General features: G+C 31.7%; 1 protein-coding gene across 5 annotated transcripts in view; it reads left to right on the forward strand.

Moving 5' to 3' along the window:
- LOC131853858 (dystroglycan 1) overlaps positions 1–20,595 on the forward strand; it is a 121,764-nt gene that overhangs the window by 56,187 nt on the left and 44,982 nt on the right. For all 5 annotated transcript variants that reach the window (XM_059204924.1, XM_059204922.1, XM_059204926.1 and 2 more), the window contains exon 2: positions 17,713–17,758. The gene's annotated coding sequence lies outside the window, so the exon portion shown is untranslated. The remainder of the gene's footprint in view (positions 1–17,712; positions 17,759–20,595) is intronic.

Here is a 20,595-nt window from a genome sequence, read left to right on the forward strand (position 1 = left end):
ATTTAAGAATGTGAAATCTAAGGCTCGTTCTTTTTCTAATGAGAAGACAATAAAAAACTATTAATACTGTTTTTATTTTAAATTTTCCACAATTTACAGATATTGTAATTTTACTTATAACTTCCTTTGTCTGATCTCCTTCGTGTATAAATCCTTAGCTGTATTGTTAGGCAAAAATACATAATAGCTTCGTCGAATATATTTAGTTACAAATACATTATACGTTTTCCAAGAAATCTCCCAATCAATACTTATTTATTATTTTAGTAGCATGTTTTCCCTAAAATAAAAATAGTCTTTTTTTCTTTCTTTCTTTTCAATCCATCTTCTGACATTTAACTAGACAACACTTCGAAAATATCATGTTATGTCTGTAGTGAGATTGACAAGATTATAGTAGTTTTTATAAAGATTGATCAACGAGTCGATTAAAGAATTTTATGTTTTTTACAATTACCGATCATGTACGGCGTTCTGTCCAATGAGCATTACAGAAGCAATTTATTTATGATCTAAGAATTTCACTTTGTTTCACAAATTCTTTCTTTTATTATGTTTGTATAAAATCTTAATAACTCTTTTTTATATTGTTCTCAATAGTCAATGTTATTTAAGTTAGGGAAATATTATTATACTCGTAAACTACTATTTCTAACCTCTATATTTTTTTGAAATAAAGGATAACCTATATCTGTCCTCATTATACAATTTACCTTCAGATCCTTTTAGCAGTTTAGTTGTGAAAATGTAACAGACAGGCGGATACACTTTTGCATTAATATTATTAGTATGGACGGATTATTGCGATTTTTTCCTTTTGTCATCTGAAGACAACAAAGCATTTTATTCAATTCCAACAAATTTCCTGATGCAATGCCGTTGGAAGCAGGTCCTTATTGAAGAAAAAAACTAATCAATTTCTAATAAACATAACTTTTAGATCTCATTAATATGTCGAATCTACTGTTTTATAGATTTCTGAATCTCATTTTTTATGTAATTAGAATGGCAAAATAGGTGAATGGCTACACAGTAATAAGTGGTAACACTGACCTATATATTGGCATTATGGACATCACATTATCATATAACACCCGTGCGGTATCATCACTTAAGCATTATCATTTCAGAGGACTTAGATATCATGTCTCTTATTCTGTAATTTCACTGTTGAATCGGCACATTACAACCGAAACACGGCATACAAAACAAACTACCACGGAGATGACTTTTTGCTGATTGCCACCATCGTAGTATAAAAAAAGTCTACCTTTGGTTTATGAAATACATGGTTAGGTAGTTACCTAACATTCCTAAAAATGTATTTCATCTACTCAAGAATTTTTGAAGAACCAAGTTGCTCATAAGATACACGTACGTATACTAAATAGAAGTAGCAATATTTCAATGTATCCAACAATGGACCAAGAATGTAAAGAAATTATTATACGGGAAGTGGAAACAACAAAAACTTGCGGCTCATCACTTCAATCTTACGAAGCATGAAATCGATAGCAGCCCCGTGCTCAGGGTTACCAAAATCTCTTTAAACTTGTAATAAGAATAAAAAGTCTGATAAAGACCGTATATTGGTTAAATTCAGCTCCTTAACCTCGTACAACATGGGTCAATATCTCGTACAAACTTTTCATTGTTGAAATGTCCTAGTACCAAAAAACAAAAACCTCGCTCTTATATGATGATACTCGAACAGTAGGCAACCCTGCCCATCCCCCTATTGTGAGACCCTCTCGTGTAACCAATACATATGTCTTTTTGATGAACTTTGCCAAAATTCGTAAGTTCCTTCAATTTTATTTAAAAGTTATAACAGAATTCCGTGATTATAATTATTTCTAAATGTTTTGAGTTTACCCATTACAAAGAAATAAATATAAAAAATAAAATAATTAAAATTTTTAACCTATAACACTTGGTTATTTTAATTTTTATTATAAATTTATTATAATTTTCATTGTTTACACCATTAAAAATTGTTCTAAAGCTACAGATTTGAATTTATTAGACGATGACGTAATCCAAGCTAGCTAGCTGTTACCTGCGACTTTATCTGCTTTTTTTTAGATAAAAGTAGCCTATGTCCATCCACTTGGTACAATTCTGTGAAAAGATGACAAGCAGTGGTGTATCTGTTATAATATTAGTACTGTTTTTTTTTTATAGAAGAATAAGCAGTCGTCTGCTACCAGCGTTGTTACTCAATACGGATCCCGCGGTATCGATTGTGCCCTGTTAAATATTCTATTTTATTCCGGAACAGGTGGCCTTGTTTGTTTATTTACGGTCGTACGCGGTACAAAGAACGATTTCTTCTTTCATCAGTTTGTCCACGATTATACCAATAGAAACACCTCCATTGTAGTAGCGAGCCGCATAATAAAACATTTTTAATACTATGATATTTTGAACGTTTGGGAGAATTTATAGATTTTTGTTTATTATCGTGTTTAATCGCCGGTTTATTTTAAATAGATCAGCTTTTATATTAATATATAGTAAGAATAAGAATATACCATGAAGCCTAAATAAACGCACTTAAAATGTATATAATTTATTAATTCCAACGCTTTTCAATTTCGTCTTTCCTTTATTACACGTGCTGTGTGATAATTAATTATACGTTTATTATAATAATAATACACAGTTATAAATATGAAAGTAGGTGGATGTAAAGGGAGAAGAGGACCGAAAAAAAAGATGGATAGAGTATGTACAATAAAACATGATATTCATAAAAGCAGAGTAAGCTCAAATGTGATGTCTGTGCCGACCCCAAATATGAAATAAAGGCAAGGCAGGTTACATTTTGGTGAGTTCATTAATTCGAAAATTGGACGGTAAACATTTGATAAACATTATATTCATATTGTTAATGTGTACTTGTAGGATTCACAAGTACTATGAAGGAATTCGCTAGTAATGACCAAAGATAGTGCTCGGAAAAACCAGAAACTTGTAGATTACTAAGAATGGATTTGTCACTCTGTATAAAGTATAGAATTGAACTTATCGAAAAACAATCTCATTGAATACAAATATTTTAAATCAGAAATCGCGACTAAAATGGTATTTTCCCAATTTCAGAGATATCCATTAGGTATAAGTACGCTATCAACATATAAAAAAGCGACTTCTGAATAACGTCCTGAAAATTGCTCTGGTTAAAACATCTCTTTTACTGTATATTTTTGCATGTGCGATGAAAGGTGGTCGACTTAAAGGATTAGGACAGTAAAGAGTAGATACGAAGGATGGATTTAATATCTAATTTGATGTACGAGATCGTATTTCTAATTCGTTTAAACGAGTAAGAATACCATATATTGTACGATTTCATTTAAAGAGTAGAAATGTTATCATTGTAATAAATATTTTTTAATTTTGAATAGAGGCAAAACCAATTAGTTATTTCTTAATATGACAATTGATTTAATTTTATAAATAATTCACTAAATACCTAAATCAAAAGAATGTTTCTAGAGTCAGAAAATGGTATATTTAGGTTTAACATATTCTTAAAATAAATTCCTTAAACCATCGTGTTCTAATTATACTAGGGTCCTAAAATACGTGTTCCAAATTAAACTGAACTTTGTTTCAGATATTCTAACTTTATTTTAAACCCCTCATAATAAAAGTAAATTATATAGTTAGTAGTTTTACATTATCTTTCTTGTAATATTAAAATATACCTAATTAATAAAAAACTTACTAGAATTTAATTAATAATACATTTATTCGTAATTGTATATGCCCATTATTTTTATGTAGTAGGCATATCATTTTGATTGTGGTTATTTCAAATCGTTGTAATATATTATTCATATTATATAAATTTTTGCCTTATACATTCAGATTAAAGTAACCTTGAACTTTGCTGGTATACAAGTAGCGCCTCTCTCTCTCTCTCTTTCTCTCTCTCTCTTTCTGCACATTTTTTGTTGAGATGACAGATAATCCTGAAAAAATATTAAACAAAGTACACAAAATGTATATATATTAAAAGCTGAATGTTTCTAAGATTACCACCCGAAATTGTAGATTGGGTAAGCGATATAATAGACTTCATTTTAGATTAAGTTAATGTCAATTTTAGAAAATATTTATATACTACTAAAGTTACTACTACTAAAGTTCGGTAATTGAAATGTTAGAAAACATGGACATATGTTTTCTAACATTTCAATTACCGAACTTTAATATTTTCACCAAGATTCACACAAATACGAGATCATAGTTTCTTATCTGCTTTGCTTACTAGTTTTACCTGTCTACTGTCTAATTTAATACTAAAATATTTTATAGGTTTTTAACAAACAATTCTCTTAACAATTGAAACGGCATTGTTTTTAATTGTTCACTTCGTTAGCAAGCAAAAAGCAAACCGTAAAAAGTAATGCCATTAACGAACGTTTCTTTAACGTATCCATTTAAACTTTTTTTTTTTACTTAGTAGTGCCTAGATGGAAACTCGTGTTAGGGATATTATATAATTTACTTCGTGTAAATCAAACCAAAGATTTCTATCTTATTGTTTATTTAGTAACGAGACATTAATTCTATAATTAGATAATTTTTAAGATTACGTAAAATAATGTTGGTTATTTTTTTATTAAACGGCGATTTTATGTATATAGTTATTCGATTCAATTAGACTTTCATGTTCTTACTAACTGGATTTAAAATTATTTCTAGTTAAGTTGTTTGACTGTACATAGACAGCTACATTTAGTGTATTCAAATTCAATTATAACTGCATCATTCTCGTATTGTAATGTCCGATTTTTTTATTGCCGTTCAGTTCTTTGAATACTATATTTGTAACCATTATATATATTTACAAATATCGTTTGAATATATTTTTATGAATTAGAATGTATAACCATCACCAGTATAAATAATTTATAATAAGTTTTTATATATTTATTTAATAATTTATAATAAGTGTTATATATGTAATTATTTTATATATATTATTTAAACTCTAACTGAAGCTGTAGATTCAATTCTGAGATGTTGCATCTGTTAGATCCATAACTCTCCTCTACATACACAAGATCCTCTAGAATAGATGTACATAAATAGCACAGCAATATAATCATCCAACAAAATAAAACAAACTCGTGTCTAGACAACTTCTTAGATCACCTTAAAACATAGCAACAAGTATGGTCCAACTTGATTTACATCATATTCCACAATAATTATAACAATGTTTTACAAAATGTACCTACTGTTCGTTACAGCTGATATGAAAATTGATTAACTGAAGTAACCACAGTATGTAGTAATCTCTTACAAGTTTTGTTGACACTGATAAATGTTGTCATATCTATATCAAATTCATTCAAATAAATAGTTCATTGTATTTGCTATTACTCATTCAATTTATATTAACTGATAACATCATAATATGCCATTCGCGACAACAGAGTTGCAGTATCAATTCACTTGTTTATTTTTTACCGTCCTATCTAGTTCATACAGATTTAATTGAGAAGAACAGGCAAACTCAACAGATTTTTTTAAAATTAGATTAATGATATGATATTTTACTGGAAGTAAACTAATAAACTGTTTCTCTATGATTACCTGTAATAACTTTCTATGTGTAATCTCATAGTAATTATTCAGATTTGTTGTGTACGTTGACGTAAGTTTTTGACTAATTTGTGACTAATTTAAGCCCGAAAAGACCTTCGTTGTTTACAGTTGGTCCTTCATATTATTGTTGTGTGGATTCTCAGTATATGTATGATACATGATTATGTAAAAATATTTTGAGGTATTGAAACTTAATGCGACTATTAACGACCAATGACTTCATTTTTCTCATGACATTGTCATCATACTTTAAGGACATGTCATGTGTTTATTTAAATATTGCAGACAGTAGTGTGACTTATGTGCAAATTTATTCTTCTTCAGAACCTACATATTAATTATTCATATCCAACAGGATGTCTGCCAGCTACTGGTCGTAAACCTCTGCTTTCTCACAGCTTATATCCGGCTTTACTTTTAATGAGATTGCATTAAAAGTAACAAGAGCCATCTGGGTGGACTGCGCTAAATGTATATGCATATGTACGAGTACGTTTATCCTTTGCCCAGATCGTTTCGCAACTGTTATATTTTTTATTTCCTTTTATGGGCGTGTAAACTACACTACGTAAATTACATCTCTTTTTCATGAAGTTTTTGATTACCAATTTTTTAATGGTTTTATTTAACATCATTGTTTATAACAATACCTTGTAGCTTGAACTATTATCGTTATATGTTGTTTTTCTATTAATTCACTAAGCACAAAGTTATCGAGTGTTGCTAATTCATCAGAAACTGTCTGTACTGTTAATGAAATAGTAGTACAATATTATTATTACAGGTATATCGTACATGTAATATATTTTCATAGAAAAAATATAACTTTTGAAAAAAAAAATATCTATTTGTTTAAAATATTATTCACTTATTTATGTATACTATAATTAGTTTTCAAATTATAATAAAAATAGTAAATAATAAAATCAGTTCACTTTAGAAATATTTTCTTTATTCCCGATAGTCTAAATAAAGAGATATTAAATCAAGTAAAACATACTATATGTATAACAATGATACACCACTCCCTTATGTTAAACAAATAATGTAGAGTAAAACAGTCGTTAAACCGATTAATCTCACTGAACTCTATAATTTTATTCGCTTTGCACTTTACTAATGGCAGTTAATCGGCCGTTGCCGTGTAACTTAGCCAAGTTATCACTTGGACCGATACATTGTTGTTGTAAGGAGAAACTTGTTGATTATTTATGTTCTATTCATTTGACACAAATATTTGTGTATCTATAATATAGGAATTTAATTATCTTACAGCTTTTGCCTTTTCCGACAATTGTTTCAACTTTATTAGGAGGTCTTCCTCAGGTTGAGTGCGGTGCTTATACTGAGATCACAATTGTAACCAAAAGTACTAAGTTAATTAAATTCCTCTATAAAGATATAAAAAGTGATTATTTTTATACCAGTCCCTACGCTTTGAAACTACTAGTACATACTTTGACTTCAAAATGAATATCTTTTCTTGCATGCAACGTGTAAAAGGTGGGTCGTAGGTATTCTTGTGATGTTCAGTGAAATTTAAAATGCTTTCTCCGCATGAAATACATACAATATTTATTCAAAATATAATGAAAGTTTGAGTTGGAGTCAGGTCTCGAGTTAGATCCTAATATTTATATATACAAAAAATAGAATTAGGTACATATACCTAAACAGAGCTTGTGTTATGAATACTAGACATCCATATCCATAACGTAAGCTCTGCTTAGCTTGGAGTAGATAACGCTGTGTGAGTTCTCCATGGTTATTGTTATTTTTATTAACATTTTATATCATATACGTAATCTAATTAGATTAGATATTTTCAAGTTGCCGCTTTCAACTTCATGCGAGGACCTTTGAGGTTAACGGACGTGAAAAACAGTTAAATGCATTATATGTGACGAATCGCGGGGTCGGTGCCAGACAGTTTAGTTCAGTCAACGATTAATTTGGTTGGCAAGCAACCGGTGCATGACGACGCGCCTTCCTCGAATTGAGTTCTGCCGCTGTACGTGATGATCTTATGTATTTTTAACCTATTTTCAAAGAAAGCCTTATGTACCTACAAGACTATAAATCCGGATGAACCAGAGGTAAACAGGAAAAAGTCATTTGCATGGGTATCTCAGTCTTACTTATTTCAGCCGTCAAGCCAACAAACCAATGCCTTGTAGACTATGTTACGGTTGGTGGATCAAATTACAGGATGAGAGGAACGACACCTTAGTGCTCTGAAATGGTGATGTCTGATTTCTGTTCATGTATATAGGCAAAGGCTACCGCTTACCATCAAATTACTATACACATATTCATTACACCGCATACAACCCCTATTACGTACTTTTTATCAGTTTTTTTTAGAATAGAATAGAAACTATTCTTAGATTTTCTCAATTAGATTTACTGATCCATAATCTATTTAGTAATAAAGATACACCACATGTTCTATTAAATATCTGCGTCTAATCATGGTAATAAATGTAATATATAGTCCATGTTACAAGAGAGCACTAGGTATTACCTATGCTATAGGTATCTATAGCATAGGTAATACTAGTTCAGGATATCAGGGTCCTCATTTTGTATTGCGCAACTTTCTGTCTTTTAATTACCGAGCTAACTACAAATAAAGCATTATTATTATTATAATTAGGGAACGAACCTACTACTGTCTCTTGGATTCGATGACCGGTGCGTTAAGTTAAAAATATTTACATGATACAAATATTTTTGTGCCCGCCAGATTATGTTTTTTGATGTCTATAAAGCAGGGGATCATCACGCTGTCATTACACTTATACACCTGAAATGTATATCTTAAAACAGTAAATTTATTTCCACTTTACACTGTTGTTGTTATACAGGAAAACTGCTGCGGTCTCTGAATCCGGAAATTATAAAAATTTCATTTAAATATGGATATTTAATTCCAAAGACTCGTGATTATAAACAGATGGGCGAGTTTACTTGGTTTCTTCCAAAAAAGCTTTATCGATTCGACGTTGAACATTATAAATTCATGGAAGACAACTTCGGTTAAATAAATTATGCTGTTGAGAAACTTCACGGTGATGTTATTAAAGTCAAAGGCATGATGTGCTGATTGAACAGTAAATTTCTTTAAAGGATTTTATTATTATTATTATTATTGTGTTTGTAGCCACATCGAATGTCTGATATATTTTTTAACCATACAATAATATTAACCCACGACAGTTCACATAGCGTTATCTACTCCCAAGCTAGGCAGACCTTGTATTATGGGTGTTTAATATTCGACGGAAATACTTAAATGATTTTTTTAAATACATACATGATAAACTTAGAGAACACCCAAACCTATACAAACAATTAAACCTATGTATACATACACAAATCTTTGTGTCGTGCGATCAATTGAACCCGCGACCATTGAGGAAAAGTGAGGCGGTGTGCTAAACTTCTAGACTACCGAGGTCGTCAAATTTTGAATATATACTAATCGTACATTTACAGTTACGAGTACATAACAAACGTGTTCTGTACGATTTAATCATCAACCCTTTTTTATTTAAGTGCTGACAATTATCCTTTCCTATCAGATACGGAAATTTTTTTCGTCATATTCGTTCTCATTCTGTCAATCAATGTCTACCAATTCAATGACCGATTTTAGGTAGAGTTCGTATTATAGTAGTCAACACATTCACAAAGTTGACATTGGAGAAAATCTCGGATATCAAAGTCGTGTGACATTCGTCAGAACGTACAATATTATACCTACAATCAATCGTAATGTAACTAAGAATAAATAATAGTAATAAATATGTAAACGGGTATCAATGTTGACTGTAAATATAATAAACTTTAAATTGTTCTATTTATTTACATTAATCTTTCTTATTCGTAATTGACCCCTAATAATTCATAAAATGTGGTCTATACATACAAATATAATACAAACCCATGATCTTCAATTCAATCTTAAGATTATGTGCATAATGACATTTTCTACTCTAGAACAGTATTATTTTTTTTTATTTTTTTTTTTTTATTGGGTTGTTTGGGCTATTGTCAGATGTGTAGCACCTGTAGCACTGCGACCTACAAAGATCTATTGTGCTCGCCCTTTTCAGAGTTCGCTACCTAGACCCGTCAGGGACAAGAATTGAAGGATATTCTTAGGAGCGATCGTTTTTATCTCCTCGGGAAAGAGTGTAAACTTTCCAAAGGAGATATTTCGTTTATGCATGAGTGGGTACAACCACATAGGATGTGAAAGTTTGGCAGAATCTGCAGATACTAGTCGTTCTTAGCCATATGCTTGTTCAATTTGCAGTGTCCTGTGAGGGCCCTAGTCATCATGCATATGTTGTTTTTACTCTAGCAGTAATCGATTGGAGTATTTTCGAGAAGCCCGATATAAGGTCTTTTGAATGTATTAATCCTGGCATTTCTTGCCAGTGATTCAGTGCTTCTCGTTTGGTTATTAATTTGAGATGTCCCAGTTTTAGGCAACGAGGCACACCACAGAAGGGTTCGGGGCCCAGTTGGACGGTTTTTGCCCCTAACTTTGCCAGATGGTCGGCATTCTCATTGCCTTCAATATTTGAATGCCCGGGGACCCATCTCAGAATAATATTATGCTTCCTACTTCATTTAGTAGCAGGATACAGTTTCTAATAAGTTTAGAACGGATTTCGTACGAGTTAAGTGCTAGTAGAGCAGCTTGACTGTCCGAATAAATGTATATGTTCTGATTGATGTAGTTGAGGCTTAGGATTACTTCCAGACATCTAATTAAGGCGTAAGTCTCTGCCTGAAAGATTGAGGCGTATTTTCCTAAGCCTATATAGTTGCAGATTTTGGGTTTTACACCACATATTCCACTATTATATTTTGGACCCGTCTGTAAACCAGACTAGGTCATGCTCTGAGTGAGACGGTGTATGGTTATTTTGCCATTCGTCTCTTCCAGATATTTCGATTTTGTAATATTGTACAAAGTTACACTCTGGTGCCATGTTGTCTTCAGGCATTCCCAGAATAGGATCACTCATAATCGAGTCTTGTATAGTTTTTATGGCCAGGGAATGCCAAGATATCCTCCTTTGGGAACTTATTCTGAGCATATTGGCTTTCGCCTTTTCCTGTATGAATAAAGGAAGGGGCGTCAAGTCCAATAATGCGTCTAGAGCTGCTCCCGGCGTGGTGCTCATGGCTCCTGTAATAATCAGACAAGCAATTCTCTGTAGGCTGTTTAGCTTGGTGGCGGCTGTGGATTGGAGGGTTTTCCTCCACCAGATAGCGCAGGCATAGGTGGTAAGCGGTCTCACCACTGCTGTGTAAAGCCATAGGGCAATTTTGGGGTTGATTCCCCATCTGGGCCCCGCTACCCGTCGGCTTATACCTAGGGATGTTTTCGCCTTTTGAGTTATGTTGTCTATGTGTGTGTTCCATGTCAGTTTTTGGTCGAAGGTTACGCCCAGGTACTTGACTTCTTTGGAGCACTCTAATATTCTTCCATTTACTTTAGGCATGATAAGTTTGTCAAGTTTCTTCCTTTTTGTAAACGGAACAATTACTGTTTTATCAGGATTTACTGATAATTCATTTTCCTTACACCATTTAACAGTAGAACAGTAGACAGTTAGAACAGTAACAATTTCTACATTAAATTATAAATGAGTTTACACAGAGTAATTTGAAAATAAAAGTGTTTCTCTTGACATAAATCTCCTCTACGCACCCAAAATTAATGAGCGATTTTAAAAATTAAATGAGAAATTCAGTGCGGTAAAATAACTGTGAAAGTTATATACATTTCTACATTTGCTGGACCGCGACGCGTAGCCATAGTTGCGTAAGTTGAAGGCGAGCGGCGACAATTGAACGCCGGCCCAGATGACATCACGAATACCTACCGCCTTTACACAACTCTATATAGACAAAATCAATGGTGTTGTAATACAATTGTCCTATGTTAAGGTTATTATGAAAACATTCGATAAGAAATAAATATAAAAGCCGCGAAAATGTTGTCATTTATAACTTATACTGAAAACAAAAAATATATTAGATACAACATATTTTATCTCATAATGCCTGGTTTTTATGGGCTTTTTCAAAAAGTTATTAAAGTCCGAATCTTTTAGAAAAGACCATAGGGACATGTCTAATTCTTAAGTACGGACCCGTAGAGGAAAAACCACATTAGAGAGAAGCAAGAAATGTTACATCTGGGATTGTGCAATGAGTAAAGTTTCTAACGTTCCTGGGGGGACAAATCCGTAACGTCCTTGTTGTAGGAACACGCTATAGTAATTACTTGCTGAGGTACTACATGTTTGTTCAAGATCTGACGAATGATTTTTTCTCAATTTATATAAATTGTAATACACATACTATAACTATAAATATAATACTATGTTTTATTGTACCTATAACACTATTCAAGGATCAGGACAACTTTTCACAAGAATGGTGGGTCGGAATATAAAAATAATGTTTGAACCCGTCATATAAACCGCGCCGTCACTGATCGATTTAGGTGACCTAAATCAAAAAAGGGACTGAAAACTACTTTAGTTTCCTTTCGTATTAGTACTATACATAATTTATGATATTACGGTCAAACACAGATAAATTCACGCGAATTAGTCCTCAGTTCCATATTAAAGCATATTAATATTTATGTGTGTATTTAAATAATAAACGAGGTACAAAAGCTAAGTGCTGAGTTGATGTCTTATTGACTTAAATGGGTCATACATAACTGCTTTTAATTTATTTAATGTCCTATTATTAACAAGCGTCCATAAAATGGTCGTGAAAGAGACCGCCAACACGTATCCACGCCATCCCCTATTTTCAATTTCTTTTAAATGGCCTGTTAAATTAATTTCAGTAACAGCTGCCATCGATTTATGGCCCAATCAGTCAGTGTGAAAGCCGCCAGTAACTTGCAGCTATATGATTATAATTATTTATGTTTGTGTTAGGATGTAACTTGTATATATTTTGTAATACGGATTGTACGAATTGTATATAAAAATATATTTTATGTACCTACCTGCTAATGACTGAGTATTAACGTGTAATGTACTAAAATAAATGAATAAAGTACAATATAAGTTTTTATAATACTTACCTATCAGGTGTACCAAAGTGCTATTTGTTGTATTTTGAAGCCAATGACAACTATATGCCTGCCTATGTATGTCAGAATTGTCACAGACTAGATATATAAAAAAGATAAAATTATGTTACCGAATCTTAATATTAATAATATTTAGTGATCCTGACAAAACTTATTTATAAATATGTAAGAAACTTATATATTTCCGGTGATATGGCGCAACGTGTGTTGCTTGACAGATTTTAATAAAAAATATCGTTAGATTCCTCTTCATTGCTTGAGTACAGTCCATATTACAACATATTAATATGACGATAATAAATATCAGAAATAATTTTAGCCGTCCGGTTATTTTAAACCTTACAATTTAGCAATCCTTGTCTATAGGTACTAGTATTATTTAAATAAAGAACGGAGTTGTTAGTGATGATTTAGTTGCGAGTAATAATTTAAAATAATTTTAAACATTTAAATACTTGTATAATTTGACAAAATTGAGAAATACTTCAAAATAATAAATAGATTTCATTCATGAAAGATAAGAAAGATAAGATAAGACTATTTTCTCCTCCAGTCTATCAATTATTCTAGAATAAATAAACTTACTAAATTATATCATAACTTATCATATAATTTTTTTTTTTTTTTATTTATACTCTTTATTGCACCAATTACAGAACAAAAACAAACAAAATAATGTCAAAGGTCATCAAGTGCACATAAAATTTTTGTCGCGTCATACACATACCTAATTTCCTTCTTATCATATGATTGTACTTATTAATGTTTTCAGTTATTTATTCAACGGACGAGTCTAAATAAACGCATCATCGAACATTAACCTTGAATATTACATAACTTAAGATTTATTAATACATACTGAATAAGTCATTTTCTTTATTTGGTATACTGAAGTTTTATGCGCTCACAATATCGTGTGCAACTGTTGAATTTTCAAGTACTATTTATTGAATAAAGAAACCTCGTAGTATTAATATCTGCAATATTTAGAAACTGTCTTTTGGAAGTTTGTAGAGCAATTTAACGTTTTGTTTTTTAAAGCAATTGCTACTTTGAAGTGCTAATAAAAATAATTTAACACGCTGTTTCTAAGTACTTACTAACATTGCTAAAAGAGATCCCTTAAAAGGTACTTTTAATCACTTCAATGCGTATCTCGAGATATATAAGCTGAAACTATTGGAAATGTTCAAGAGGCAACTACTTAAAGTGGAAAGCATTTTACATAAATTTCAACCGGCTGCAAACTAAAGCGAAATTGCGAAAGTTTGGAAATGAATATACGAAAAGCTTTTACCCAAACGTTAGTTTCGAAGTGCGGTTCAGGTGATAAGTGAGATTCCATGATTTCTATATATCACTACAAATGTTATGCACATTATACAAACATAAATATATTTTTTATCAGTGTCCTAGCCGCGGTTCTTACATTCTCATTGTAAATATTCCGTTTCTATATTTAGTATAATTATAACCAGACGTGAAAATAAATTAATGATTTAGAACAGTGATTAACCTTTGAATACATTATTTGCGGTATCGTAGTTTACAGAGCAAAATACATTTAAAAAAAAAAGCGTAATGTTATTACAACAACAATATCATTTTATTGCCATTATTCCATGTATTAAAAAGGGAAAATTAAGAGTTCTATTGAGATAATATTTACTTTTAACCTTGTAAAGTTGGATTGATAAGACATGAATGCACCACGGATGTCATCACTTGACACTCGTGTTATTTTTTTTTTATCCCGTGCCATTTCCGAAGAATAAATGTAAGTTTCTATTATGCCTTGTACCCTGTAATTTCACTGCCATATCTCATACCCTTAAAACCGGAACACAGCTTATAAAGCAAGCGATGAAGGAAAAACAGAGTTAACCGCATAACTTTCTTCCTCTGTGATAATAATAATTTCCTTGGAGGATAGGGATTGTTAGTAATGAGAATAGTAGCTCCATTGATAGCAATGGTGGTTGACCTAACATGGTATGTCAGGTCAAGCACCACGCGGTCCCCCCTGGAATTCGTGGTAAATTCGCCACAATAGGCTATCCAATCAACCTCCACTGGTGCCCCGCCGACGTATACCGTTCAAGCTGGCGGCTGCACCATTCCATTATCATCTATAAAAAAAAATATCAATCAATGCGTCTGTGCATGAACTAATGCATGATATAAAGTACTTTGATAAATGTGACACCTCACGTTACTAGTATACGATTTATGTATTCTACATTCTTTGTTTCATTTTTTTCTTATTGCTTTGTGCGATAGATCATAGATTTTCTACTATATGCGCGATCACAAAAACTAATTATCGTGCAGAGACTATATTCAACACTAGCTAAGCCTGCGGCTTTAGTATGTGTATAACTTTTCTGTTTATAAACTGATTAGAATAAAACTAATTTAAAATTTAGCTTACCACATATTTTAGTGAAAACAGCATCCAACTATGTTATCACAGTAACAAACAGATAGAAATTATAACAATCATTGTTTTGACTGATAAAGTCGTTCTATAGTAGTTTCTCTCGTATATATTTCATGTTTGTACAGACAGTAATCAGTAACACTTTTATTCAAGTATAAATTTATAACCATACATAACCGATATACATATTTTATTTCTTAAGTATACCTACGCAAAATTCGACCTACGATTAAACTGTCGTTGAACTGCCTTTAGTAAAAAATGGAACTTACTTTAACTGTAAAATTCTACTTCCAAACTATGAACGATACTATACGATAAACGCTGCCAATGTTTATCGTATATTTAGTTAGATCTTTACCGCAACATGTAACCTTAACTGGCTTTAATTAAGAGCGATCGATTTTAATGAAAGGGTGTGTCGCTAGTTTCATCTTAATTTGTTAAAGTGCTGTAACTTATACGGGACTCTATAAAATAAGGTCAGCAGTCATAAAGTTGAAATTTTCAGAAATGATGACCTTGACATTCGGCATGTGGCAGAGAAATTACATAAAATAACTCACTTTAAATTACATATAAACTGTACCTATAGAATTGAATGAAATTTAGAACAATATAAAATATATATTCATATTTAATAATATACAGACTAACGACATGGTTCCCGGAGACAGATCTAATGTTTCATCAATTCGGTAATTAAAATAGTCGAAAATATTAAAAACACTTTCCGTCCATCAACTCTATATCATTTTATTCTATTTCGAGAATATCAATTTAATAATCATAACCCATACTTCCGTACTAATGTCATAATTTCGAAGGTTTATATGTCTATCTATTTGTTTCCATTTCATAACTGAACGAACGTCTCTTATTTAAAAATTTAAGATATGATCCCACATTATCAGGAAGGCGGAAAGAGACTACTAAACATTGCCTGTTTCTGTCTTCATTAAAATAAAAAGAAATCAATGTTGCGGGTAAATGGTTAGTATACTTATAGTATAGAATGATTCTCAATTAACACGAATTATTTAAAGGTAAATAAAGGTATTTAACCCTCTCGATGTTTCGGCTAGGTTGAACCACATTGGTGATACTCAATAGATGACTCACGCAGACGAAATCTCGAGCATTCACGCGGTACGGTACAATAATTATAAATTCACGATGAAGCGGCGTACGTACATAAATCTACCGATCAACGACCTATATAAACGTACGAGTTGTGATATAAAAAAGTCACATGTGCAGTTTTGTAAATACGCATTCTGTAATCCATTCAGAACTTGGAATTGGGTCAGCTGTTGCAGTTGGCAGTCAGCGGATGCAACGCCGGCACGGCACGCTCTAATCCCAAACAAACTTGCATTAAACATTATACTCGAGTGGAAATAGAGGTTTAGAAAAAAAAAGAAAGAAGCGATAAAAGTTAGCAATACTTTTTTTCTTACTACCAAATGTAGTACAGGCCAAAATTAAAGGATTTTAAATTATTGCAGTAATCCATAGGATTTATATTGATTCTTGCACATACAAGTGACATCAGGATTTCTAATGATGACTACATACTTGATATAATGACCATAATGGATATAATCAACTAATTACCTCATTTATCCGGTTTTGCTTCTTCGGTAAGACAATAGACGACTATCTCCAATAGACATAAACAAAACTGTTACTGTCACGCAATGTTACACTTTGGTACTTGCATACTGTTTAAAACTAAGAATTAAGGCTGTCAAATGAATATAAAAAAAAATTAAAAACGTAGGTTTACTTTGCCTGTTTGAAAATAAGAATGAATGCACTGAAATTATAGTTAATAGACATTTAAAAAGATAGTATAGTTAGTAGTAAATTTATTCCATTTTTTTTTTTAATCCTTCATCAATTTACTCGTAATCGAGTTGCTGTTACTGATTAATGTATGAAAGTATCCGATTAACGTTATGTACGCCTACATTTGTATCTGAATCCGGTCGGCTGTGCACACAACTTGTTTCCGTGGCGTCGTATATCTAAAATTAACACGTCCAGCTGCATCTCTAATCGCCTGCTACCAGACATACCCGTTCCGTGCCAATTTCATCTTAAGTATGCAATGCGTTAACTTGTATTACACGATTTCATTGCAAGCATTTTATTAGGTAATTCCGAGGCGATTGTGAGAGTGAAATCAAAATATAAAATGGAACTGGAATTTTTAAACAAATGTATTTATGTTAATTATCCTATCCGATTACAAAGGTAATCATCAAAATCAGTTCAATGATATCGCATAACAAACGCATAGATTTAGTATAGTATTAAGAAACAAGAATAAAGAGGATTACGAATTTTAAGAAATGAAGATAAATCTTGCTTTGTCTTAATCTCAACAAAAAGTAAATTTAACCTAATTGTAATGGACATAAAGTTTATATTTAAATTCTTAGAACAGTCCCTGATTCAACGTCGTTCATCGTTTTATTAACATACACATTTTTTTTTTCAGGTCAAAAGTTCCTGTAACGTTGTGTGTGACGGCTTAATTTAAACAAGTAAGTCTTTATTCTCGTTATTATAGAATATAAAATTTCAATAAACTTAATTTCCGGTTTAACATTTCATTCTAATGACATTGATGCTTAAAAAGTTACAATAAACAAACAAATTATTATTGTATAGTCCCCTAATCCCACAATGCTTTACTGTAACCGTACTAAAAGAAATTTACGACCATTCAAAAAGCATTTATTCTTTACTCGACAGTATTCGTAATCAATTTTGTATTTTATTTATTTTGTTCCTGTGTTCTTTTAGTCCAAACCTATTTATATAATCTAATTTTATTATGGATATGTTTTTGTAGCAATAAACCCTTAATTTAAACCGAATAGTCACTATTAATTCAATCAGATCTGGTATACTAATTAAAAATTATACGAACAATGTAGTAACAAGAGTAATGTCAACGCAAGTTCTACTGATTTCCTCATTCATTGCATATACCTATATCTTTGCATTTAATTGTTTCATAAACTTTGGTAACAAGGCTTTATCGCTCAGTAAATAGTTCCTACCAATAGCTGTATTCAAATAACGATCAAAACATGCAAACCTTCTTGAGTTAATCAGAAATATACATTTGATATATCGTTTATATAGGTTTGTATATTTCTGATGAGGAATTTTATTGTATCCAATTTTATCAATATGAAGTATTGAAAATCAAATCCTTAAACATTTAACTTAACAACCGATGCCAGGGCAATATCAGCTGTAATCTTTCTGACAGCCTCGGTGGATTAGCACACAGCTTTACTAAGTCGTGGGTTCGATTCCTCGCACGGTACAAACATTTGTATCTGTCTGGGTGTTTTCTATGTATAATATGTATTTAAAAAAAATGCAACCATTTATTTATATCAGTTGTGTAGTATCCATAACACAAGCTCTGCTTAGCTTGGGACTAGATGGCATTGTGTGAATTGCTCTGAGATATTATTATTATATTCCATTGTTCCAAATACCTGCACGGTACTATTACCTAGTTTCAAATAATTTCTACATCGATAAAATTTTATTAGCCAAGAAGAAAACTTTTATGAGGTATCTACTTAAATTCGACTATAAAGTTAATCTAGTTCACTATGAAAATGTCGATTCGTTTAAATAACACTAAATCAGCATCGTAATCATGCTTAAATAAAATTATGCTTGTAGAACTGATTTCTTGTTTTGTATATGTATGTGGGCTTAGTTACTGAATTAAATTAGTCTGCATATTTTTACTCATAGGCACATTGCAGCACGCATTCTAATTATAATGTTTGATCATGTTACAATACACATTATCAAATGAAATATTATTATATAAAATCGTAGTAAATGAATTCATAATCTTAAATTTTAGAATGTTTTGTAACAATTTTAAGAATAGTTACGAAATATTTAAGATTTTATAAACGCCGAATAAAAATAGGATTTGTTTATTCTGATGACACAAAATATTAAATGTAACGTAAACACAGTCGTGTTAGCTAGTTTTCTTTCCGTAGACAAATTAAAGTACTTCAAAGGCTTCCCGGAATCTGTAGGGAACTACAATTCAGTGGTACCCTTCGGGTTTAGCGACCTGTCTAGACGTTACGTCTGCAATAAAATACCACGAGCAGGTTCCTTTTATATCAAACAATGTACATCCGAACGTCTTCACAATATTTCTAAGAAGTCTGGCGCATATTAAGCAGACAGCAGTCATTTTTATATTCTTTATTATTAATTTTTTTCTGATGGTGGTGTTATGCGGTTTTAGGTATTTGGGGAATAAATGTGCTGGTAAGCTAAACACCACCGATAAAAATATATCAATCGGATAATATGACACCTTCAATGAAAGGTGCCAATTAAACTGGGTTGGTTATACAAAGCTAATCGTATTATGATTCCTGTAAAGTACAGTTATTAGAGCTTCAGCGTGATTTGGATGAATGAAAGGTACGATAATTGATCTTAATCTTATTGCTTAATTAATTTTAAATGCACTCTCACACAAAGCTTTTTAATAATCGATCGACCTCTGTAGCCTAGCTGAACATCGACTTACTTCCGATAATTGCAGATTCGAAAATTTTAGTCCATTCAGGGTTCTTTGTGTGAATCTGGGTGTTTTATATGTTGGTATGTATTTAAATATATATATATATAACTATTTCTAGCAATTGTTTAGTACCTACATAGTACCAACTCTGATTAGTTTATCACTAGATGACGATGTCTGGTTTGTCCTGGCTTACATTTATTATTTCTCTCTCTCTCATTCTATTATTCGTTTTTGTCAAACAAAAACCATTTCAACACCGCGAAGCATTGTTTCAAGCCCCATTTGCATTGGTCTTAAAAGGCTCGTAATAATCGTGCTAAGGACAGGCAAATAAATTGCACCATACTGTTATGCATCTGTCGTATAGAGGTGTTTTGGTAAAGTCGCCGCCTAAATCACAGCCGGCTGCAGACGCCCCTCCTGTCGCGACACATTGCAGCATCCAGGGCTTTTATAGCGATATTAAGTAAATTTGGTGTAGTATATTTGTTTGGATATTTTACATATAGGTTTTCATCGATCGATACTTATATTTTATAGGGAGGACAAGAATAATGACTTTATTATCGTGATTGAACATTATTGGATTTTATTGGAAGTTTTATACATTTACACATGACACCATATTAACACAAATCAACCATATTTAAAAAAAAAAAGATTTTCAGGTATACTATTAGCGAGCTCTGACGTTGGACATCATACTTTTTTTTATACTACACTGGTGGCAAACAAGCATACGGCCCCTCTGATGAATAATGGTTACCATAGCCTTTGAACGCCTGAAGACAC

The sequence above is a fragment of the Achroia grisella genome, unplaced genomic scaffold (assembly GCF_030625045.1).
Source record: "Achroia grisella isolate CSIRO2021 unplaced genomic scaffold, CSIRO_AGI_Agris_v1 utg906, whole genome shotgun sequence".
NCBI lineage: Eukaryota > Metazoa > Arthropoda > Insecta > Lepidoptera > Pyralidae > Achroia > Achroia grisella.